Source organism: Cydia fagiglandana, chromosome 27 (genome assembly GCF_963556715.1).
Source record: "Cydia fagiglandana chromosome 27, ilCydFagi1.1, whole genome shotgun sequence".
In the NCBI taxonomy this organism is placed as follows: Eukaryota; Metazoa; Arthropoda; class Insecta; order Lepidoptera; family Tortricidae; genus Cydia; species Cydia fagiglandana.
The window spans coordinates 7,041,435-7,068,959 of NC_085958.1; the positions used below are offsets into that span (position 1 = coordinate 7,041,435).

Here is a 27,525-nt window from a genome sequence, read left to right on the forward strand (position 1 = left end):
ATAAAGATTTAAGTGGGGCTCCCATACAACAAACGTGATTTTTGACCGAAGTTAAGCAACGTCGGGCGGGGTCAGTACTTGGACGGGTGACCGTTTTTTTTTGCCTTTTTTGCATTATGGTACGGAACCCTTCGTGCGCGAGTGCGAATCGCACTTGCCCCGGTTTTTTGAATTTGTCGCTTTTTGCTACTGACGGAAATGGCTTGATAGAGTATAACTAATGTCAAGGAAAGAAGAAATGGAGTGACCGTAAGAAGCGAAGGAGGAAAAGTCTGAAGTGAGACCCTGGGCTTGGATGTTGGATTGGAAGCCGTAGTTAAGGAAGCAGCCAAGATGAATTTAGTGCTTTTAGTATAAGAAGCATTTTACCATGATAATGCAAACAAATAAAATCTAAATCTGGATCAGGGCACAGACTATGTATGGAGAGACTAAGGCACTAAATGATACGATGCAAAATACCGAGATTACCTACGAAGTTCCAAACAATCCTTAGGTATCGAAGATACTCAAACAGGCGGAGTGAAAATACAAAGAATACAGCAATGTTAATTATGTTAAGTCTGTCCATATATTATCTAAGTATCCTTTGCAACAGAACCTACGAACTAAGTATGTACAAGGAGTCGGACACATCACGCCATGCATCCCGAAATTTGGGCCATATACCTAAGCTACCAAATGGACAAAACGTTTTATCGAAGGCAGACCAAACATAAAATGCCTAAAATGGCAAAACATTACACTCAAACTTCAAATATGTTATTGCCACAAAAAAGACTTACTAACTAATACATATTATGTACTTAATAATTAATCGATCGTATAACAATTATTGTGAGGCAATAGGTCTCAGTCTCAGCTGCATGTGCTGTGCCGGTGGCTCAGCGCTGGTTTTCAGACCGAGCCTTTGTGTTGTGTCGGTCACAAACAACAAATTCTGGTAGTGCTTGTAGGTACATCTAGGTGTCACTCTATATATCGAAAAAAATTAAAAGAGAAAGAACATATTACAATTTTTAACAATCTGGATAAAAAATAAAACTCTCATTAGGCTCCTGGTGCATACTGTGTCCATCCAGTGCTGTTTATCAGCCATTTGCCTCCAGCGGATCCTTACTACTTTGGACACGTGGCCAGACGGGAGCCGGACAACTTTGAAAAGCGCATCATGGTTGGCATGCTGGATGGAGGACGGGGTAGTGGACGTCCACCAACCCGCTGGGTTGGACACTGTAAAGAAGGCCTGCTTGTGGTCTATACAAGCGGCTATTATTAGGAAGGCGGCAAAGTGCGGAATGGAGAACCTTGGTGCACAATAGTTATTTGTGTTACAAGGGGGCAAAGTTGTTGTTTAACCACTCGTGATCGTGATTGATACCCGACGCGACGCGAGGGTTTCAAAGCACGAGGGTTGGGTTAAACAAAATTTGCCCCCGAGTGAAACACAAAATTTTTCACCACACCAACCCGAAGCAAATATTAAATGTAAAATATTAAACAAAATCAAACCAAATTAAATTCAAATGACTGTTTATGGATGCCAGAAGTACTAAATATTTATGGATGATAATTTTTTGGATGATTCATCCAAAATCATCATTCGTCATCAAGTAAATTCTACCAGCAAACATAAGAAAACTACTCAAATATTTCCATTTGATTACTTTGCCTCACATGTGAATTACTGAAAGCAAACTTTGCTATCCGTTTTTGAAGTGCAGAGTAAGCCTTTCCGAGCTGGTGTGGTGAAAAATAACGACCTCATGTGGTCAGCTCAGTCATGAGGAATCGCGGAAGAACCGTGTCTGCTGAGTGGCAAAGGCGGAAGACAGGGAAAGTCACGCGAACCTAATTTACCCAGTTTACCTCAGACAAATCACAAAGTCATCAGGGCCAAACATTCACCCGAACCCAGAAATACAAAGATTCCGGGTACAAAAACTAGTATCATCCACCGTCACGGCGGCGTTCGCCAAAATAACCGGGAGTAATTTTACATTTTCGATTCAGATTTGAGTCCGCTGCCGGCCCGGCAGGAGCGTCGCGCGCCATTGCAAAATTCATTTAAAAATATAACGCGTTTCGTTACTGCAGTGTTGTTTCTAAATATAGTTTTGTGTTGTGGATCATGATTTTATATTGGTAAGTAAGTATTGTTTTTAAGTTCAATAAACTTTATATATTTGTATCCGGGGGATAACATATATTGTCACGCTGACAATCTTCAATGAAATGTGTTGTAAATGTCGAAAACGGAGGTCGACGACGTGACTATAAATATTAAAGCCGTGTGCAAACGTACTGTTGTGCTGTAGGTAACTTATTGTTTGCGATATTTGATGATTATTGTTTGTAGGAATTGTTTAAAACCCTTTCATTATAAAAAGTAATTCTAAATGTAAGGTAAACGTACCAGTGCTCGACATGCTAATGCCCAATAGATGACACCTTGCTGTCACCTCTATTGACAATGACTTTAAGTTTCAAGATGACATTGTACTGGGACCGCGTCGAGCACCAGTCCAGTACGTTTACCTTGCCTAGATATCTCTATACACTTTAAACAAAGTCCCCGCCTCGTCTGTCTGCGTGTTTGTTCGCGATAAACTCAAAAACTACTGAACGGATTTTCATGCGGTTTTCACCTATCAGCAGAGTGATTCTTGAGGAAGGGTTAGGTGTACAATTTGTTAACCCGTTTGTAGCCGGTCGCTAGTAAATAAACTGAAAATAGATGTCATATACATACTTACTCTTACTCCTAATTTATACTAGGGTGGTCTAGTGGTCAAGACGTTAGCCGCGTAAGCTGAGGACGTCAGTTCGATTCCGGCCTCAGCCTCTGCAGGACTTGGTCACTTTTCATAAGTATAATGACAACCTATTTCGGTTAAACAGTTATTTGTTTTACAAGGGGGCAAAGTTGTTGTTTAACCTCGCGTGCTAATTAATATTGATACCCGAACAAACGAAAGATTCCAAAATTGAAATTGAATGGTTCGTAAGTCTAATCTTGAGCGTTGCGAGCTTTGCTAACTAAATGTAAAATATCAAACAAAATGAAAGAAATCGATTCAAATTGACGTTATATTTATAATTGAAAATCATCACTTAAAAGTCAATTCTACCAGCAAACATAAGAAAACAACTCAAAATTTGCATTTGATTACCTTGCCTCACATTGTGAATAAAATGCAACTTTCTATCAGTTTTTGAACAATCAAGAGAGCCTTTACCAGCTGGTGTGGTGAAAACATAATAGTCCAATAACTACAATCAAGTAACTAAGGTAAACGTACTGGTGGTCGACACGGTCCTAGTACCAATATACCTGTCATCTTGAAACTTTATCAATAGAGGTGACAGCAAGGTGTCATTTATTGGCTTAGAGAATATAACCAACGGAGTGGTCATTAACAGGCGTTCCCCTCTGTCGAAAAAAGGCGGCCAATGGTCAACCACATGTCAAACACATGTATGGACTGACGTTTATCTAACATGGCTATGTTGACGTTACATATACATTTGATGTACCCCTCCCCCGCAAAAACCGGCAGACTATTTTGTACCGAAAATTATAGACATGGCGTCTCCGTTGGTTATATCCTCTAAGTTTATTGGACATTAACATGTCGAGCACGGCCGGATTCTGGTGTATTAACCCGAGCTGAGTGGAGACACCTGTTGCTGTGAATATAAGAGCGCGGAGAAAAATAACTTCTTGCTATGATTTCAAAATATTTTATTACTTTAAAAACTTTTAATATGTCTTTATTATGCAACAAAGTGACATATAACACATTCACAATATGGGGCATTATCTATGAAAAGGGACCTTATTGTCGATGGCGCTTACGCCGCACGGCGTCGCCCGGCATTGTATGTATATCGGAGCATCATTAATAATGGCGTAAGCACCATCGACAATTAGGTCCCTTTTCATAGATAATGTCACATATAGTGAAAGCTGCAAGTATAATGCGACATAAAATAGTAGAAATTAAATAAAAAGGAACAAAAAAAATTGATTTTATTATACTTAGGTACCGACAATACCTTCTTTTCTTTCCCCTGCCCTTATCCCACGTTATGTGAGGTCGGCACAACATGTTTTTCTCTTCCAGTCTCCTCTGTCTTTCGTGTCCTCAGCACTCACTCCTTTCTTTCTCATATCCTCTTTCACACAATCCATCCATCGTTTTTTGGGTCTACCATACCCTCTCCGTTCATCAACATTCATTCCTAACATTCTTTTGCCTATATGGCATTCATCCCACCGCATTACATGCCCATACCACGCTAACCTAGTACTCCTCATTTTCTCCGTTACTGGGGCTACTTTCAAACTTCCTCTTATATACTCATTCTTAATCCGATCCTTTCTCGTCACTCCACACATCCACCTATATGTTAATATCAAAGATTCATCGATTGTATAAGACTTTGTGCTACAAATTCGACAGCACATGTAGGTACTTAGTTAGATAGCCGTAGGTACATTTAATCACGAGTCTCGTAAGTCGTAACCCTATCGCTGTATTGTATGATTATTATTTGTTTTACAAGGGGGCAAAGTTGTTGTTTAACTCCTTGATACTTTCATATCTGAGCAAACGAAAGACTCCAAAATTAAATCAAGAGCGCAGCGAGTGGTTCGAAATTTTGGCACGACGGTTTAACAAATTTTACCACAGAGTGAAACACATTTTTTTACCGCACCAATGCGAGGAAAACACTAACTGTAAATCAGACAAAATCAAACCATATCACATACAAATGAACGTTACTAAGTATTTTTTCTTAGTAGTTTGTGGTATTTATCATTCCAAATCATCACTTAGTCAATTCCACCAGCCAACACGAGCAAACAACTCAAAGTTTGCATCAAATTAATTTGCCACTATGGATAAAATGCAACTTTCTCTTCAGTTTTTAATGGAATAAAGAGAGCCTTTACTAGTGTGGTGATAAATATATAAACTTTGATTTATACTCCGCCACCCTTTCTTAAACTTCATTGACTAAGTATGGGCCTAGTAATAAACAAAGGCATGCTATTAATTGACTATACCTATTTATATAGATATATCTAATCTAGGTAGAATTACTAACTTGATTTATGAGCAAACCTGTTCAGGACATTGTCCTAATAGTGAGACACAGATTTAAAACATCACATAAACAACGCAAACATCAAAAAGCTGATTAATGTAACGCGCGGGTTTTGGCAAAAACATACGACGATGCGTATCTAGCCGTCCCTTTGGTTCAGAAATAACCGCCATTATTGCGTTTCGTTTTACGATGGATCTGAATAATTATGTTTGCGGAGAAAGTCGTTAAATAGCACAAAGTTATGATAGATACATCTGATTTTATCCTTGATATCAGGTAGGTATTTGAGGTATGTGTTCTGTTTAAAACACCAAATTAAAGTATTGTAGATCGACTGACCCAAATTATAGTTATGTTGGGTTGCTTTGGGTCCTCTTGGCCTGGTCTCCCTTCGGTGTCACTGTGACGTGTCACTTATGGGACACCCTGTATATGACTACCTAGACTCCTTAACTCAAAAAAACTTTTTAATTTAAGATTAGTATATATTAGTTATAGCTGTTCAAGCAAATCTTGTCAGTAAAAAAAGGCGCGAAATTCAAATTTTCTATGGGACGACATCCCTTCGCGCCTACATTTTTCAAATTTGCCGCCTTTTTCTACTGACAAGATCTGCTTGACCAGCATAAAAGTTTGTAAATATGCATGTTTTTTTATGAAATAAACAGATTAAATTTAATTTTTTTTAGTTGGCTGTTAGATAGATATAGTAGTGTACCCTATGATGGGCGTGGAACCAGTAATGGGACAAAACACCACAAATCCTGTAAAATAAGTGTCTAAAAGTAGTTTATAAACACTGCCTGTATATTATCATAAATAAGAGTTCTAGAGCTGTTTCAGTTTGAATTTTTATTAAATTTGGTTGTTTTTTAAGAAATTGGCGTCAACCCAAAAGTTGTCGTGTCACTGAAAAAAAATACCACTACGAATTCTTAACAACTTCGCTAAGAGAGGTGAGTTAATTTATTAAATTTTAATTAATTAATACTTGATGAAAACTAAAATGTGTTTTGTTAATTGCATTTACCATGAGATAAGGTATACAACATACTATGTTGTGAGTCCACAGATGTAAAAAAATAGTGGTATTTGGCCCAATCCCATTATAGGAGCTGTAAAACTGCATACCTCCTATAATGGGAAATTTACATAATGATGCTTGCCATGCCATCATTTCATGTTTAAACAATACAGAAGTAAAATGTAGTTACGAAATATGTCAACCAGGAGGTATGCTCGGACTTCGGATAAATTAATATCGTTTTTTAGTGTGGGTCAAATCTTGGTAGCCGAGTTTGAGCCACTTTCCCGTTTTCCGATTGAGTTGAAATTTTGTATTCGTAATTAAATATGCAAATCGGATGATAATGCAATATTATGATAACATGGACCAGATCTGATGACCTATTTCAATATTTTATACTGATAGAGTAGTGTCCATTACTGGGGGGCCCATTACTGGAGCTTTGGTGTCCATGACTGGAGAAAAATAGCATAGTTTTAATTTGTTAAGTATGTGGAAACTCATTGCAGTATCTTTGATACAACACGCCTGAAACATGAAAGACGGGTAGGACTTTCATCTTTCAATACGCTAAGCGGTAGACCATTCACATGTATTAGGGAAATATCACAAATACTCCAAATTCCCTCTTAAATGTCCCATGACTGGTGCTGTTACTATATATTAGACGTGCGCGCCGCCGCGGCGCGCCGCCGCCATAAGGAGTCAGCGCGCCGCCGCCGCCGCCGGTAGTTTAAAATTCGCGCCGAGACAAAGCCCGCAAGAGTACAAATTTAAAATCAATGGACATAAAGCGCGTGCGACGTGCCTAGCTTTAGCGTTCCGACTGTTCCGTTTTTTTTTTTTACATTCATTGCTTGATTTATTTTAACCCTTAAATCGATAACGTCCACTATAATGGACATCATTACACATCACATTAAGTATGAGTTTGTAAGAAAATAGTTATTGGGAACCAGTGTGAACATAATCTTTTTGTCAAAGTCCTACAGAACGCAGAACTTGCAAGGAAGCATCCGACAGACTGACATTTTAACCATATTTAATTTTTTTTTATGACAGTATTAAGCAGTGTAAAAATAAAACGTCTAATAGGTTACTAACTGGTCTGTTTATTACGTGGCAATATGATTTACATAAAAATGTTTTTTGTTTATGGGTAAAACAAGTTTTAAAAGTGTAATTTCCAGTATTTTGCCCGTTGTAATCGACAACACGGCACTTTTGCTAAGTTCAATATGTTAGACGTTGCCAAGTATGGGAAGAGTAAAATTATTAAATTTTCTGGTATGTTAGGTGTTTCAAAACATTTAAAAAAGTCTGTACTAGCCGTATTATGTAATGAACCAAATAGATAAAAAAAAATATTTTTATGGATTTTTTCCCTGTCGGCTCGATTCGGGAAATGAATTAGATGTCTACTAGATCTCAACAAGTTACGATATGGATAATTTAAAGATATTTGTAAGATAGATATGTCAAATTTGACGTTTTCCGCGATTCTGGAGGTCCTCTTGAACGATTTCGACAAGTTATGACTTAGATATCCAAGTCACATCTAGTCGATATCTAATGTAAATCTACTTGATCTCTATATCGTCTCTAGATCTTGTGATTATCTCGTTTCCCGAATACGCGTATGTGGATGTGGTGTGTGTGTGTGTTTGTTTCCTGTTTGTGTGTGGATTTGTTTTCATCAAGAGACATACCCGATTTCATTTGATAAATTTGTTAGGAAAATTTTGATAAAAGTGCATGCATTAATGTAAAAACCATTGCTTAGATGTTACAGCTTCCTAGGATAATCCGCTGTTTAATTTAATGTTAAATAAATGACGTCAATGGCTGGTAAAATTTTACCACCTACGAGCTATAAAGTTATTCCAAAAATATAAAAATATTAGGTTTTACTTCAATTCATTACATTAGTTGACATTATCAGTAAGTGTATTTCTAATTAAAAAATGCAATTATTCTATATTTATTTTTAAAAACATGAATTGGACTAAAAAAACTTATACACATAAAGTAGGTAGTCTATACTCGGCAACGTCCAAAATACTGGACGTCTTTTCATTACGCCGCGTATCTCTTTATTTACACCGATCCTGGCAACGTCCAACATACTGACATATGTTTTTTTCATGATATTTCTACAATAAACCAAAAAAACGATGTAACACAGTTTTTTTGAGATTTTTCCCGTGTTGATTTAAGGGTTAATCTTGGTTTCTCATTATACGTATATTGAAAAGTTGAAAATCCCACGCCGCCGGCGTTACGCCGCCGCCGTGGGTTTTTTCGTGGCGCGCCGCCGCCCGATTTTTTTCGACCGGCGCGCACGTCTACTATATATATAGTCAGTTAAAATTAAATTAAATACATAGATACCTCTTAGAAACCTATTTTTCGCTCAAATCGTGTGCAATTCAAGCATTTATTGGGCGCGTATCTAACATTTCATCATGTATTTAATATACGGAAACTTAATCATATTTTACATTATAATTAACACTTTATTTATAATTCATTTGTTTTATAGATAGCAATCATTTTACCACTTTTACCTAGTATTCTCCGAATTCGACTAAGTACGTTAGAAAAAAAAGAACGGAAGCGTCGTATGTTTTATCGGTAGGTATGTAATATTAGATTTTATCTCTACATTGGCTCTACTATTTAGGTCAAGAAATGAATGCTCAAAAAACGTTGTAGAGGGAAATGCTAGGAACACAATTTTTGACTCCGTAACTTTGTGTGGACTAGTTAGGAGGTGAACATATCAAAAGTCCCCGGCTGTAGCCCCGCTGCTGGGGGGTAGAGGGGGGTAAGAAGGTCGAATTTTTTGGTTTTTCATTGATATCTTGGAAACTTTGCGTCTTAGCGACATGACTACTAAGACAAACCGAAAGCTGATAAAATTAGTTACAAGTTTTATCCTGTCAAGTTTTTCGATATCATGCATAGTTTTTGAGATACCCGCTCTTGAAAGTTTATTTAGGGATTTTAATTTTATCTTGATATCTACGTCAGTGAAGCTGTTAGGCCATGTTTGGTATCATTTTCGTATAAATCGGGGGTGCTGAATTCATTTATGGTATCACATTGACACCATTCCGAAGTAAAACCAAAATTTAAAAATAAATATTTTTTTAAATCCCTCTTCACGCTTAAACCGCTGAACTAATTTCGTTGAAATTTGGTATAGAAATAGTTTAAATCTCAACACACGACATAGGATAGTTTTTATAACCAAAAGCATCTTTTGAGGGTGTGAAAAGTGGGGTGGAAGTTTGTATGGGGAGTCAATAACCGCTGAACCGGTTTAGATGAAATTTAGGACGGAATACATCTGTGATTTAGATGAAAGTGATACCAAACATGACTTCAAACCTTACCTTGAGCAGTATTAACCTCAGGAATTCAGTTTCGTCGACGAAGTTGAATTCCCCCCATACTCCATTTCACAACTTTAAAGGATGATTATTGAGATAAAAAGTATCTTATGTCCTGTCTTGGGACTCGAAATATCTGTATACCAAATTTCAATTAAATCGGTTGAGCGGTTTAAGCGTGAAGAGGAATTTAAAAAAAAAGGTATTTGTTTAAAGTTTATATGTTTTTTCTTAGGAATGGTGTCAATGTGATACCAAAACTGAATTCAGCACCCCCGATTTATACGAAAATGATACCAAACACGGTCTAGCAGCGTCACTAATGTAGATATCAAGATAAAATTGAAAGCCCTAAATAAACTTTCAAGAGCGGATATTTTAAAAACTATTCAAGATATCGAAAAACTTGACTGAATAAAACTTGTAACAAATTTTATCAGCTTTTGGTTTGTCTTAGTAGTCATGTCGCTAAGACGCAAAATTTCCAAGATATAAGTGAAAAACCGAAAAATGAGACCTTCTTTCCCCGCTCTACCCCCCAGCACCGGGGCTACGGCCGGGGACTTTTGATATGTTCACCTCCTAACTAGTCCAAACAAAGTTACGTAGTCAAAAATTGTGTTCCTAGCATTTCCCTCTATAACCTCTTATTGCTTGGCCTAATTTATACATACCATTTATATATAACAACTAATCTATGCCTATAACAGTTGTGATAATAGCTCTGCCTCATGAACATAGGTCAGTTTCCATTTCTGCGCCACCCACCTGAAAAACGTGCGTGAAAAACAGTCAGCCATTTTGTATTTCCAACTTCCCGCGCAAAGAGAATATTAATCACTACGTTTTCCCGCGTATAATTAGGTGCTTTTTGGTCGCGAATCCGCGTGGGCGCGTCGTTATTGTGTCGGAATGCACCGATAACATCTGTGGTGTGTGGTGTGTGCACTATTAAAAACCTATTGCGTTTTGTTATAGCATTTCAAACGTTATGTACATCGTAAAGAGATTTATTTCTGGAATTTTGCGCTATAACATGTCGCAAATCGATGTGTTGACGGACTGCTCTAAATACCTGCTCCATAACACCTAGATTTTCTTTACCATCTTGCATAGCAATCATTAAGTGGCCGTTAATGTGCGAGTGAGGCGAGTCTTACATCCAACTTACTTTATGGACTTAATGAGTCTTAAGCCCCTATTCGCACAACAGTTTTTACAACGCGCGTTAAAAAAGCGTTTGAATGAGACAACTGGATAGCCATGTATGTATTCACACGACAGCGGTGGCGCTTTTTATCAAGCGTTGTTGGATATTCGACTTTAAGCCTTGGTCGTTAAATCGAATTTAGAGTGCGGACAGATTAAAGCGCTTTTTTAACGCGCGTTGAAAAAGCTGTCGTGCGAACGGGGCTAATGGATGACTTTAACCACGATAGTAGGTACATATTAGCTATTTACTAGTCGCTTTCCGGTGAAGGAAAACATCGTGAGGATACCGGACTAATCCCAATAAGGTCTAATTTACCCTCTGGGTTGGAAGGTTAGATGACAGTTGCTTTAGTCAAAACGTGCCTACGCCAATTCTCGGGATTAGTTGCCAAGCGGACTCCAAGCTCCCATGAGCCGTGGCAAAATGCCGGGATAAGATGAAGATGAGTAGGTACATAGGTAATAAAATTATATCGAACTATAGTCTAGTTCCATGGTACATTTGGACTAGTCACCTATATATTTAGCCAAAATAGTCCTGAGGCAGAGATGCCAACATTGCCAAAGCGCCAGAGCGAACAGACGGGCTGCGGATCCGTCAGCGCTTCTATTATTCTAATTGTCATGCTCACGCTTGACGGAGTGTTGAGTGATTGTCCTTACCTTAGGAATACATAACTTCTGTATATGATGTAGACATGTGTAAGTAATGCTCGTAATATCACAAATGAGATATCTCTCGAACACGTAATATGGCATTACGTATCTCTCCGCGAAATCAACCAGGGGACCGATTTTTGAAATTCGACCACTCGGTTTCGTGTATTTCGTTAAATGATATCTCCGCTACTAGGCGTTTAAATTCTACTAATAGAATTGAAATCGAGTGGTCAATACAACTAGATTCCAAATTTCGATAGCTCGTATTTCAAAAATTTCAATTTCGCCGTTTTCCACCGATTTTCGAATGACGAAATCGAGTGATCGAAATTCAAAAATCGGCCCCCAGTACTTCAAACATCACGCATCACGCGAGCCGCACCGAGCGCGCGAGCGCCAACGACCGGCCGAAGCGCGCGAAATGGATTCAATTCCAAATACATTGACTCGCCGATATGAACGGTCAGTTCAAGTCTACGCACGGAGCGCGTAATGTGTAATGTCGCTTGTGATAGTGTCATGTTTGTTCGCCATGCCATGCCATCATTGCTTTGTTATTTCGCTCGCACTCGCACTCAGTGCTCGCTCGCTCTCGCTCTGCGATGCTTTCGGCTATCTTCGGAACCGCTCGGCCGATCGCCGCGGTTTAAGTTGTCACTCACTAATATTTTTACGAATATGATTTTCTGCAATAGATTTAAAACTCTAATGCGTCCGCGTAGAGCTTAAAATGTTTTTCTTATAATACAAGAAGGACACGGTCAAATGGAGTAATTTAATTGCGATTTTGAATTTGACGAAAAGAAAACCGTTTATTATTATTGTTGTGAAATGTTTGATAGTTTGCTTGACTTTCGCGGTTCGCGGCAAACTAAGTACGTAACTCGTACTTAGTTTGCCTACTATACTTGTTTATCCTTTAATTTGATTGTGAATTAGTGCATATCGAGACTGACTGTAGAAATTCGAGTTGTTTATAAAGACTGAGTGAACTAAATTGCAAATATATTTAAATTAAATTGTGAAAGGTGTAAATAATAGTTTCGTTATGACAATATTCTGATAATGTATTAGTGCTGATGAGTAATCGCTTTTTTACGGACTATTGGTGACTTTAACTTGATTGACCTATTAAAAAAAATGGCTATAAACGAACCACATTACGGAGTCAGAACCAAAGCGAGCAAAATGTACGCATTGTTATAGAATACTCGCCATATCGGGAAGCTCCATAGGCAATTATCTACCTCCGAAACTTACATACATATTACATTATTTTATAATTTATAAGAACTAACAAAAAATCTTTCACATAAAGGTGACAAAACGCAACGCGTAATAAATAGATCGATCGCCGATACGGATCCGAAACGCCTAGAATCACTAGAGTGCTGTAGATGCGCTGTGTAATGTAAGAGATAGCTGTAATATAGCCATCTCGCGCGCGCCCGAGCGCTGTTTCACGGTCGGGTCATGTTTCGAGTGATGAGTGATGTGATATCTCAGTGTACCATTACGTGTTCGGAAAAGTGATGTGATATAGCATCACTTTTCGAAGCACTGTTTCGCGCATGTCTAATATGATGGTCGTTCTTGTCTACGCGACAGCGTGATAAAACAGTGTCCGTCACTTTCTATGTCACAGTGTTAAAAAGTGACAGTTATTTTATCACGTGGATACAGAAAGGACACTTCCTACAAACCCGAAGTTTGACATCGATTCAGGGTCGAATCATGCTATCCCTTTAGGGTTGTCAAAATTCAAGTGATTATCTTATCTGTGGTCGTGCACGCACAAGGAAGTCAAGTGGTGCCAACCCTAATAATTGCTCGGAGCAATGCTGAGCCGAACGAAGCCGAGTTCGACCGAAGTCAGGAGTGTCTCCCCACTGATAGGGGACTGTCTGTGGCACCTGTTATAAAAAGATGTTTGTTAAAAAGTCCACGACCTGTTATGCCATTGGTTACCATACTGCTGGAATATATTAAACGCTTTAATGCCTTTATGTTCTCAGTGGATAAAATAGATTATTTTCCTAAATGCCACAGACATTTCGTTGACAGCCAATATAATATGAACCTGAAATAAAAGCTATAACAAAAGCAGCTTTCATTCAAAAATGCTCACTATTTAAATCATGATATTCGAAACAGTAGAAATAAAAATTGTCGCGTTCTTGGCAATCATTTATATTGCATGACGTCATCCAATTTGGAGACATTGTAAATGAAAAGAGAATAGAGCGACCTCTGTTGTACTCTTTCTACAGTATTGTAACAGTAGAAGAGGAAGGGGAATAGAGAGATGATTGTGACCTCTAGGGAACGTAGTTTGTTGGACGGTGACAGATGTGGCCTTGAACCTGGTGGAGGTTATGCATGAGCTAACTAGTTTTCTAAATTTTATTTTATGTGAATCATTTTAGGAATGGTCATAAACATGCATTTGTAAAGTCAAACTTGGAATACAAACAGGAATCTCTTTCTAACAAATACAAAACTTTATTCTAACTAAACTTGTTGGTGGATGATGAAAATTGAAAAGTCACTTTTAATCAAAGAAAAATGCGTATTTTTCATACAAAACTTAAATTATTACAGAGCGAATGTTAACCGTGGGAGTTGTTGAGAAAGAAAAGAGTGAGACGGTGAATAGATACACGAATAAAACCATTCGGTCAAATATGGTTGCGTTCAGAAACAAAACTTATTTGCACAAAGGAAAATTTACAAATGGCGGAGTTATTAACAGACCGTAAAAAGTATGCAGTGATTTTGATAGCCCACGCAGTGCAAGTGCAACACTTACACTGCGTGGACTATCAAATCCGCTGCAGACTTTTATTGGTGCAACTATAAAAGTTTCTTAATAAAACAAATATCTGGCTTGTCACACTGAATCCGGCAATCAATAATTTGACCTACGTTTCCTGGCTGATTGACAAGTCGTCGATAGGTCGATGGCCGACTATTATTAGTGCGCCATATGTGTGCCGCCACTATTAATAACCTTGCTATTTCGGCCAATATGTCGATGATATACCAAAAGGGTCAGGTGGAATATGAGAAACAGGTTTCTAGTTACTTTCAGCAATTGTTAAGAAAACTGTGTTGAGTTGGCAACACTGAGTACGGCGCTCGTTGGCAAAAAGTCTACCGTACGATCAATGAAATAGAGAATGAACATACTAAATGTCTACGATTATTTGATACATTAACGGCATTTATAAGATGTTGTAATACGTGTTTCTTAACAAATATACTTAATTACTTAACAGAAGATTGGTATTTCAATTTGGAGAAGATCCTTAACAAGTGGCGACCGTGACAGTACCCGAACCTGCAAATTACATAAGAGAATCATTCATCTATTGTCAGAAGAAAAAGGTGCACGCGCACCCTCGCAACCCTTTGCGTCTTTTTTATCGGCCTTCAAATTTGCCGCGGAAATGGCGTGCTAGACTATAGTGGCAGGCTAACAGCATATATTTGACATGTGTTCAATAACAAAACATTTTTTTTGTGTCGTAACTGTAAACAAACACTAAATTATATTTTCTCCTCTTTTCATGGTCATTTCTGTTGTTAATTTAAAACGTTCAATTAATTTCATTTCAAATGTGTGAGCAAATGTTTTTGGTCCTTCGATCCGGATTCTTGATAAAAGATGTTGCACCAACCGAAAAGTCTAAGCTCTACAATTTTCATCTAATATTATAACCGGATTTACCGGAACTATTTTCAAAACCTGCTTTTAGTATTAATTGTAAATTGTTGTTCAATACAATTTTCGTGAGACGCGACACTAAAGAATTCTAGTATCAAGTAGCGGTACTGATAATTCCGCTACTCGTTGCTAGATGTCGACTGTGAAAATAATAGTCGTTTTGGTTAATGTATGGAAACACTCTATTCTTATATATTTCTCTATGGACAGACTATCTTCATCCACTTCGTACAGGTATGGATACCTGAGATATAATCTCACTAATGAATGGATCAGGAGGGGAGATGAAAGCCTTGAAAAGCTGATCATTGTTGGAAACACGGAGGGCAAACGAAGCCGAGGACGATCTCCAACAAGATGGAGCGATCAATTAAAAGGGGCCCCATCCTCAACCAACTTTTGCTCCGTTGTCAGAGACGCGATGAACAGGCACCGTTGGAGGCAGATCATAAAGACCAGGTGTGGAGCATCCACATCCACCGATGACCACGATCCTCAGTCATGAGGGAGCGACCACAGAGAAAATGGATCATAACAAAGCCACTGTTAAAATAACTATTAATTAACTAAAAAACAAGGAAGAAGCAGCGTCCTTGTGGCGACATAGAAACATTGAAGTCGGTCCAACACCAGAAACAAAACATCGTCGCGGAAAGTAAAGTATTTCAAAACATCACATAGAGGCCGGTTGTGAATTCTAAATTTATTAAAAATTTAATCGTGTTTTGATGAGACCATGAGTGGCATCATTAGACGTGGTACCATTAAATGCGATGCCAACGTCTCCGAGGGCCTGCCGCGAAACATAAAAATTGAAATTTCGTTATCTGCCTCTCTATCACTCTTACATGCTTGTGGCGACAAACATTGAAATCGTTCCAACGCTAATGAAACAAAAAATAGTCGCGGTAAGTAAAGTATTTCAAAACATCACATAGAGGCCGGCTGTGAATTATAAATTTGTTAAAAATTTAATTCTGTTTTGATGAGACCTTGAGTCGTATCATCAGTCAGAGACAATACAATTTAAATATGGCGGTTTGTTTACATAGTTAGCAAGTTCCATAGAATGACATTGGAGCGAGACACAGCGATCGAAGCATTCGTTGCCACCTATGGTTTTCGCCTTAGCCGAAGCCAGTCGCGCAATGCAGTGCCAGATAAGAGATTATTTCAAAGTAGTGACGATTAGTCACGTCGTGACTTTTCGTATAGCCCGCTCCACACTCGTGTGCGAATCGTGGCGCGAAGCCGCGAACGCGAGTGTGGAGGGGGCTTAGGATCTGTCATCGCGATACATTTTTCTTTTTATTGTTGATGTCCGTTTGATGTACAATTATCATCATGGCTAGGTATCCTGAGGCAAAGATCAGACGCGTCTCTTTGCATCTCTCTACAGATGTAGTGCATAATTATTTTCCATCGTGTTCTCACGGAAACGTACGAACGTGTCTTGCTATTTCAGTCAGTATCAGTACAATAGATACTAAGGTTGACTGAAGTAGCACGTTTCCGAGAAAATACGATAGAAAACAATTATGCACTACCTATACATCTGTAGCACAAATTAACGCATGAAATGCCTTAATGACATCACATCGATAACAAATTGCAAAATCAGAAACAGCCTCTTAGTAATGTAAAGATGGGGAATGGTGTTAGAAATATGTTCCGCGTGTCTGAAGGCGAATGAATTTGCCGAAATATCGTAAAATCTATTGATATACCTATTAACATGCCGCGTGGCTATCTTGCTTTTGAATAACATACCTACCAAAATACTCTTGAGATCTAGCATTTAAGTAGTTTAGTTTAGTTTTAGATGTAGTATTTAGTATCTGTTAGATTTAGTGCAAACAACTGAACTTATTGAAAATAGAAAATTGTTTAACCTGGATTTTTGGCAATAAAAGATACTAATTATCTATTTATGATTACATTCTGTAGGAAATTGTATGCAGTGCCGGATTATCCATTTTGTATACAAACTAAGTAGGTAGTCATCTCTAGGGGATCACCAAAATCCAAGGAATCAAGAATCTGACGTATTTATGACGTGCGGTGAGAGTCTTCATAACGCATGTGATAGTCCGTAAAAATGTCTTCACGAAAATCTGGAAACATTTTAATTTAATGTTGACTTTCTCTTCCTCAACCGTTGCTTCATCTGCGGTCGTAAAGATTCCAGAAAAAACGTGCCTCACGCCAAGTATGTCAGCACAACACGCCCGGCTTGTAAACATACATCTTAGTCCGCAGTCCGACAGGTATTCTGAAAAAGCATTTGTTTTAAAACCAGCTCGCAGTGCGTAGTCTGCAGTGTCATTGACCGGATATGGGGTAGTAGATCAGTCAATATAACTGGCATTTTAGTTTGAGACATATAAAACAGAGTTCATCCTTTAAAATATGTTTTAATGGACAGGCAGATAACTGTGTCGACAATCAGTCTTAAACTATGCTGGGGGCCTTAGGCACATAAGAATTTGGGGCCCTTTTGGAAAGTAAAGAAAGCGAATGAAAATAACATTTTTCTACTATGACCTTCTATTTATTATGGATACCTAACCAAATATACTGCTGCTGTCTGTCCATCGGGGCCCCCTGAGGATGGGGGCTTGGCAGAGGCCCCATGTGCCCTTATGGTAAAGACGGTACTGTCGACGTTAGTATCTGACTTAACACAGGTAACATTGCGCAGTATTTTTTCTTATAATACATTTCTCAACACCATAGACTTATAATATATAAAGACGGTGTCTCAGCGAGCTGTCACTGTTGCCACTTTTGTTTAGTGTACGATTAACAATGAGGCCCACGTTGCTGTAGCCATGTCGATAAAGTCATATAGAATAGAATAGAAAATAATTTATTTGAAACAACAGATCTTAAAATTAATACAAACAAACATGTAACATAGGTTAGTGTAATTGGTTGTTTCAAAGAGGATACCACTCAGCATGTGTCGGAGCACTTAGTGCAACGACGCTGATTTTCAGTGGACCCTTGAACTTATAAAAATAATAAATTAAACAATACCAACGATAAACTATCGACATTTCTTGCAATTTTAATTTTACTTCAAAGGCTTAACGATACCTAAAATGACCAAAAACGCTTTTATTCTTTATTGTGGTTATCAGATCACAATTTTATAGTCACGCCCCAGCACACCAAGGGAAAGTTCAGATATTTAATTAAAATATATAAATACCTCCTAAAATAGGTGTTCCGCAATAATTGAATTATATTATTATATTATAATATATTAATTATCCATTAGCATTTCAATTATGTTTATGTTTAACGAAGATATTGAAGCTTCAATTAATCGCTATTTCGTTCCGCTGTGTAGCGTTTATCGACATATAACATGATTAAAATCGACTTTTCACATCCCTAAAAGAGCACACATATACGCTTTTACGCACACATACACAGCCTGGGCGCATCAAGAAAGGCAACACTTGATTTGAAGTCCACCTTGTCAACAGTATGGTTGTCCTTTTTTGACAAACGGCATTTTAAAAGAGCGAGGAGAGAGAAATTATACTAGTTGCTGCGTCGTGAAAGAGAACAGAAAACGTTGGGCCCTTGCTCAACACACCAGGACCAAAATCTAGTTCACCCTGCGTGGGTTGCTCGAATTGTTTTATCTGGTTTGTGTGTTTATGACAGATTAGGTCCAACCAGGCCGACGTCCCGAGTTTCATTGACCTTTTGAATCACCTACAAAACGCTGTAACATTCAGATTCTGACGTGTTTTTCTTAGTATTTTTGTCCAGGATAAAGAAGGAAACGAGAATTGGATCGAGAATCTTACATGCTTTGTTAGATTTTGGCAAAGATCTAACAAAGATGACCTGGTTAATATAGTAGGTCCGGCATAAGTGGGTCTTTCCTTCTTCATTAGGTTAAAATTACACCTGTTTGTTACACGAATCTTGGAGAAAGCTGCAGTTGCTTCCGCACTGTGCCCAGTCCAAATTTATCGCTTAGGTATATACTTCAATTGAATATGTAGGTAGGTATGTTAGTTTTAAGGTATTTGTCTATGGGCTAATACCGTAACTTGCCCGAAAATAAAGAAAGTTTTTTCATTTCATTTGTTTACTGGTAGCTGGTAGCCTCCGCGTGTCGCCAGCCCTGAAGATATGTCGATGCCGGCCGCGTAGCCAAGATGCCGATCGCTTACGCTCCGTAGCGATCGAAACGCAACTGTCACTATCGCACTAATATGGAAGAGTGATAGAGAGACATAATGGTTTTCGTTGTCGAAGCGATAGCGATTGTAACCTCGGCTAGGCCGGCCGGACTGGCTACGTCTAGTTGTGTACTTGGTCGTCAATTGTGTACACATTTGCACACGAGACGAATCGTTACCGTTTTGTTTTGTAGTCACGTCAGTGAACTGAAAAGTTTAAATGCCACTATCTCGCCTACATGCGTAGGAATGAAGTATATATGTATATATATATAGAGTTATTGGAAACCCTAATTTAAATAAACAGACCAATTACAAGTAGGTATACCATTATAAGCAGACCGCGTAGCCAAGATGCCGATCGCTTACTCTCCGTAGCGATCGAAACGCAACTGTCACTTTCGCACTAATATGGAAGAGTGATAGAGAGACATAATGCTTTTCGTTGTCGAAGCGATAGCGATTGTAACCTTGGCTAGGCCGGCTGGTTTTCTATGATTCTCCTGGCTATTCAGATACTTCTATCAAAGTCTTGATATTATATCAAAGGCTTCTCCCCGAAGAAGATAGGTAGAGTTAGACCAAAAAAATCTGCAGTGATTTTGATAGCCCACACAGTGCAAGTATTATTTATAATTCTATAGAAATTTGACGTTTAAAATTACACTTGCACTGCGTGGTCTATCAAATTCGCTGCAGACTTTTTTAGTTTAACTTCTAGGTAAGTCGCTTGCCAGTCTCTTGCTATAGCTGAAACAAGGCAAAATACATGTTCTGGCAGCACATTTACTATTTTTTACTCACAACCTCTAATATCGTCTAATTTCCTCCTCCGAAAACATTAAATAGCTCACAGTCTCATAAATTCTCTAAAGTTTACGAATAGAAATTAAACGTAAGCACTAACGAAACGCTTTCCCGCCAAATTGCAAAATGAAATAAAAATGGCGGACGCTGCCAAGGTCAATGCCGATTCGAGGCGTTGAAATATTACGAGAATTAACTCTTTTGATTTATTCGAGTTTTGTGGAGAGTAAAAATAAAGTTTGTTTATTTTCACTGAAGGTTAGAAGTACTGTTTCTGTGGTACCAAAATAATTGGCACTGATGTTTTTACTGAATTCGGTGCGGTTTGATTTTGATTGCATGTGACAATCAGTACACGTAATGGTGTGAAGTGACATGTCGGCCTGTCGGGTGAACTGTCTAATACTTGCCACCTAGCAATAACTAATAGGTATTTGGTTTACTTTGTGTAAATAAAAAAAATGAATTTTAATAGTATTCGTGTTAATTAAGTCCTCGGCTTAGACTTCGGGCTTCAATCCACACTTGTTCGTAATTAAGTTCTTCGGTCGTGCTTAAATCGACATGAGCTGCGAATTACCTATTCGCACGTGTATAGTACAACGTTTTACAGTACTGAACTCAAAACAAAAACGGACATTTTAACTTTGGACGCATAGATTGACGAATCCAGCAGCATAAAAACTAGTTTGATGTATTTAATAGGTAAGTACTTAAAATACAAAATACAGTACGTAGCGGCCCCCTTTTTTAAATACCTATCGTTAAATTTCAATAATCACGATTATTTAACAGTGGCGCTAGTGTGCACGTTGATGGGCGTTTTACATTTTCGACGTAATAATTACGTAATGTGCTTATTATAACACCGGTGTGTTAATGTAGCACCAGATGGACTGTATTATGTAAAAAGTATTAAAAGTGTTGCTGCTGTACAGTCAGCAGCACAAGTTGCTAAGCGGACGAGGTGTTCAAAATGATCTTGACGCGACTTTATTGTTAAGAGAATAAGAGCGTGTCAAGGTAATTTTGAACACCTCGCCCGCTTAGCAACTTCTGCTGCTGACTGTACATACAGACTGATTACCCTTGAAGTGAGCTGCGCTGTTCTAAAATTAAAGCATTTAACACTCTCGGTTTGTTTAAAAGAGAGCTCGCTTGTAAACAATGGGCAACCTCTAACCGATGAAAGATATATTATAGTGACTCAATATATTGCTATTGCTGCAAGGTAGTTTTCTGATTAATAAGGTCACTAAGACTCTATTAAGGTACTAAGGTTTCATAGAGCGATCGAAATTCAAAAATCGGCCCCCTGGGGTGCGAAACTCCTCTCTTCGGGCAAACTCGGCTCCGTTCAGCTCAGCATTGCTCCGAGCAATTATTAGGGATAAGGGATAAGTAAATATACTAGAGATGCAACGGATAGTTGTTTGGCCGGATACCGGCCGATGGTCAGGCCGAATATCCGGTATCTGGCCGCCGAATATTCGGCCAGCGGAACTATACCTACATCACAGAATAATTTATTAGTACTACCGTACAGAAAGGAAACTTCCTACAAAACCGAAGTTTGACAGCGGTTCAGGGTCGAATCATGCTGTCCCTTTCTAATATATGGCACTATCCCTTTCGGCTATTTAGGGTTGTCAAAAATCAAGTGATTATCTTATCTGTGGTCGTGCCCGCAAAAGGAAGTCAAGTTGTGCCAACCCTAATAATTGCTCGGAGCAATGCTGAGCCGAGCGGAGCCGAGTTTGACCGAAGTCAGGAGTTTCGCACCCCTGCCTACATTTCGGTTTTTCAGGTGCGCATTCTGCAGGTTTGACCTGTTTCCTAGTAAACGTTCGCTAGGACTCATTTCTAGGTTCGAAATGAGTGCGCGCGCAAGTCAGTGGAATGATTAAATTGTTTTAAAATAATAAACAAGCACGATTATGACCTGCCTGTTTCTTAAATCCAATTTGTTTACTCCGAAATCAAGCAATGTTTACTATCCGGTATCCGGCCGGATAGTAGGTCACTATCCGGATCCGGCCGGTTAGTAAAATAATGGCCGGATAGTAACCGGATATCCGGTGCATCTCTAGTAAATACGCTACCTACCTACTTAGCGTCAATATTTACTTCTTGGACCAAGAATGTACAGTCACCTGCAATAATATGTCACTCTGCGAAGGCCGCAAAAATATGTGACACGCTCTTATGGCTCTATAAATAAGATCGTGTCAGATATTTTTGCGGCCTTCGTTGTGTAACATACTATTGCAGGTGACTGTACAGGTGACAATTGTAATTGTGGTGAAACAGGGGCCAGGGGCCTGATACATCGACGCGCCAAGATGTTCAAAAACATCTAAAATGCCTTGAGAATAAAAGCGTGTTCAGATATTTTGTGAGCGCCTTGTTTTCTCTATGGATCAGACTAAACGTATCCTCAAGGTTTGAATTATAAAATATCTGTCATGGCTCCTCTACACGATGGGCCAACGCCGGCCACTCCAAGGGACGCACTTATGCGTTAGAGGGAGCAAGTGATATTGCTATCTCATTCTACCGCATGGCTGCGTCCCTTGGAGTGGCCGGCGTTGGCCCATCGTGTAGAGGAGCCATCATGGATATTATATTATTATAAGGAGCCATTACCAACGATCAAGGAAATATGTTATATCCCAGACACCGAATTCCTGGTATCAAGAGTAATCCATCAGTTTGGCCATAAAAAATGCCAGGAACTCGTAGAAATTCCGGTGGAGTAAACATTGACGGACTATAAAAAGTATAAAAACCTACGCAAAAGTTCTGGCTTGCGTATTGCTACGCCGAGTAAGGCGCTATATGTGTTCAGCGGTGAGGCGGACTAGCTGGTTCAGTTGAGGTTGAAGAAGAAAACTCGGTCTTGTAGCAGGTTACCATAGTAACGGAATAAAAAGTTCTGTTGGACTTGCCAACACTATGTGTCGCCTTGGTGCCGCCCAAGTGTTGCTCCTGGGTCAAACAGATCACTGTGTTACGTCTTTCCTGTAGACATACACAAGAGTTAAGGGCTATAAAGGTTAATTTTCTTATTTAACCCTTCTCCATGCGAAAAGGTCCTTCTTTTATTTAGAGAACTGATGAAATAAAATCATTACTTACACGCCCACAAGCTGTTGCCCACAGGAGAGAAAAATGTACAGTTCGCGCGAACACACTAGTTTTCTCTCCTGTGGGCAATAGTTAACAGCTTGTGGGTTGTGGGCATGTAGTTAAGTATGATTTTATCATAGTTCTCTAAATAAAAGGAGGACCTTTTCACGTGGAGAAGGGTTAAATAAGAAAATTAACCTTTATAGCCCTTAACTCTTGTGTATGTCTACAGGAAAGACGTAACACAGTGATCTGTTTAACCCCCCTACATCACTGCCACGGCTGCTGAAATGGTTTATACAGTCATGCAATGCAATACTACTCGCTTAACACCTTTGCATGACAAACTTCTATGCAAGGGGGTACCTTTTCTCTGCAACTCTCAGCCTTTTCTCTGGCTGTACGTAAACTCGGAAAACCGGTTACCTACACACTGAAGATGTTCCAGCTTCGATCGCACCACTACGTGCACTTCAACTCTTGTGGTGGTCGTGTCGCGAGTCGCGACCGCTGCAGGGGACCATTGAGTGCGCCGATTTCGTCGAAGCTTAGGGTCATCTTAGGGTGTCGTGTGTCCGAGGTTCCGGGTCTGAGGCAAACTGCCGAATCCGACACAAGAGGAAACGATTAATTTATATGTATGTTAGTCTGTAAGGCCTTTGTTGCCAAAAATTTGTTCATTTCTACATGAAACATTCGGTAGAATAGAAGATCGGGCAATCGAATTGTCAAGTACCATAATGTTATGCTAGCGTCTGGACGCCCTAGGTACCGCTGGAGAGCCGAAGTGCAGAAAGACCTTAGCGAACTCGGCGCCGTCGACTGGACAGAAACGGCTTTGGACAGAGTACCATGGCGGTCTTTTGTGTCGGAGGCCAAGATCCACTTCGGGTCGTTGCACCACACACACATCACTTGATCACATTTATGATGGTTTTCTTGAGTTATTTGCTTGGTAAATAGGTATTTCGGTCCGAAGCTATTTTTGTTTTTAGCGTCACAAAGGGGACTTGTCCTGTTCACTGAATCACGTTTTTGTTGAAATATTTTTCACGGTATTTGCGTTCGTGGTATCTAAATCTTGTATCTCTTGGGAATGTTTGGGACATCCCAAGGGGGATCCTAATGTCAATATCTAAATATTATATGTAGATGTATATAGTTAGGTAGGTACATAGTTGGGTATATGAAGGTAGATGTACTTAGCTACACTCCATACTTGGGTAGTAAGTAAGAATCAAATAGACTACTTTTGCGGAGAGATGGCAACTATGTACCTACTATCTAGTTTGCCAAAGATTTTCGTTCTTTCGTCTTTTTAACTGAATTTGATACTGATAAATCTAACTTTCCTTATAGTACGCTCCAAATTTTCTCAAGATTTATCTACACCAGGTTCCGGAAGATAAATAGCAGCAATAACATGGATCATACTCATTAGTTTCGCATTTAAGTCCCCACCATTCTGCCAAACCAGCATAAATCAGGTCTTTCATTGAGAACACTTATAACGGATTCAGAGACCACATAATACTAGTTTGTTAATGGCACATGGTAATCATACAGGTAATTGATATGGTAGCAGCTAGTACTACGCACGTAAAGTGTCTGCCAAGGGAGACCACGTGCTGTATACGTATGTACTTTACGAAAATACTGTGACGTAGATGCACGATAGTATACAAGTCCAAATATGTAGGCCGAGAAATGGGGGAGACAACAGGGATATAGCCTGTTTTTAAACCGAAAGGGCAATTTGCTAGCCTGTCATTAGAAAAAAACAGCCACATAATCACGTTTGTTGTATGGAAGCCCCACTTAAATACTTATTTGTTATTTAGTTGTTATAGCGGCAACAGAAATACCTACATCATATGTGAAAATTTCAACTGTCTATCTATCACGGTTCATCAGATACAGCCATGTGACAGACAGACAGACAGCGGAGTATTAGTAACAGGGTCCCGTTTTTACCCTTTGGGTACGGAACCCTAAAAATGAGCATCAAAGTCTCAGGACTTAAGGGAATCTGTGGGACTACCGCAAAAATCGAAATTTCTTTACCTTTCTTCTTATTACTCGAATATTCTTTACAATTTGCATGTAGGTAATGCAGCTTAACAACTCGTAAAGATCGTACAAGCAGCAACACTCCTAACTGTATACACATCGGTCGACCTTATTACAAAAGGCATAAGGTCCACCGATAAACTGTTAACAGTGAGGGCGATGGTACAAAAATATCGAGAGCCGAATGCATTGAAATTTTCGAAAAGCCCCCTAAGATATAAAATCTCCGAAAATACGTCGGAAATGCTGAATTTCGCCAAATTACCGCGTTCATTTCCACTTTAATTGGATACAGGTGTTTTGAAGCTGATGCGAATGCTGTAGAATCGGCTGAGCGCCTGGTAACGGCAGCCATTTTGGAATGGCGCCAAACCGCTGCTGCAGGGTGCATGGAATATGTGAGCCAAGTTCTGGAAGACGGGGTGCAATTGTACGACCAATAGCAACGTTCCGGTGAGAGCAGTGCCATAAAGGTAGCGATGCGTGTCGCAATCTTTGCAAATTGTCGATGGAATTATGTATAATAATCCTGTGAACGCTAATCTAAATATTCATAAATACAGACTTTCGTAAAGAAGTTATGATATAGTGATGTTATAAAAAAATTATTATGTGAGCGGAAAAGTTACTTTTGTCTTCTTCCTACCCAAGCCGACCACACCATATGGCACACGCGATTTAATGCATAGAAAATGAATGAAAGATCAAAAACGCCTGGGTACTCCAAGGTTTTGGAAATATTGAAAAGCTGGAGTTAAGAGAAAAGTGGAGATGAGACCCTTCTCATAAGAATTTTAGGATCTTTAGGTGAATATATCCGTCGCGTCGCGTTGCGGGGGCGGCTCCGCGCAGCGATAGAGTATTTATTTTATTTATTTATTTTAACTTAATTGCACAATAAAAATAAGTACAAATTAGTTCCGCTAGCGAGATAGGTAGGTATATCACGAGTATTTAGAAGAGTATACGGCCATATATTAGTTTATGATACTTAGTACGGCCACGCGTATTACGGCATCAGACAAACATTTAAAAACAATCCACTTGGCTCGTTTTTTACCCAAACAATTTTGGAGAAATGCTATACATATCCAATCCAACACATTTGTTTATCAAATCTCAACTCTACGAACCCAACAATAGAGTTGATTTATGACTGCACAACTATTTACAATAATAAATAGGGGACTGTCAAAACTATTACTTACAATTATAAGTGCTATATCAGTAGTTGTTAGTTCTGAATAGTCGTTTAGATATCGTAATGTGTTGGTGCCTCGTTGGTTTGATTTGTTCTATTATACTTCCGGATAATATTTCAGCTTTGAATAGACTTATTGAATCATCTGTATCTGTAAGTGGGTATTAGCATAGGTATTTTGTAGTAATATATATAATACAATACAATACAATACAATACTCTTTATTGCACACCTCACATACACGTAGTAATAATATGTAATAATGAATATGTAATATGTAGTAATAATGTGTATGTATGTATGTGTGTGTATGTATAATATGTAGTAAATACTCTTCTTCAACCTAGCGTTTTCCCGGCCTAGCGCCAGGGTCCGCTAAATAAATAAGTAATAATACCTAAGTAAATATGAACGGTCTCTTAGCGAAGAGTCTCGACCAACACCTAGAGAGACTCTCGCTGGGTGGTTGGATCAAGGGTCAGATGCAGAAGGCGGTAATTTTGGACACGGCGCGTATAGTACGTCGATTCCTCACTCTGCGGCCCTGACCACCGGCAGCTTGGACCCTGCCCCGCTGCCGGCGGCACCCTAGGTTAGTTTTTTTATAATGTGTTTATATGTATTTTTAAGTATTGTTTTGTAAGTGTTTTTTACTTTTATATTCATATTATAAAAACCCTAGCCTAAAAAGAATGATGAATAAAGATAGTAAATATGATAATAGATACTGAAATATAATATTTAAAACTTTCGCGTTTTGAACACATATTCGTGGTCTATCGCGAATTTATTTTATCACCTTTATTCACCGACGTTTCGACACAGGTTTCACTGGTCGTGGTCGCGGCCGTCTATAAATGTGAGTTAATAGATATACCACCTTAGGTCTTAACCTAAGACTGAAATATTTCTTTTTTTTTTTATATTATGAATGGGCTTACTCATGGCCACAGACTAGCCGAGGGGTAGACGT

At 38.8% G+C, this 27,525-nt stretch overlaps 1 long non-coding RNA gene across 1 annotated transcript in view; it reads left to right on the top strand.

Annotated features, from left to right (window-relative positions):
- Nucleotides 1–1,756: 1,756 nt before the first annotated feature.
- Nucleotides 1,757–27,525, top strand: part of LOC134677944 (uncharacterized) — a 48,178-nt gene continuing 22,409 nt past the window's right edge. Inside the window, exon 1 of the long non-coding RNA XR_010100133.1 lies at nucleotides 1,757–2,145. This is a non-coding gene — a long non-coding RNA (uncharacterized LOC134677944). The remainder of the gene's footprint in view (nucleotides 2,146–27,525) is intronic.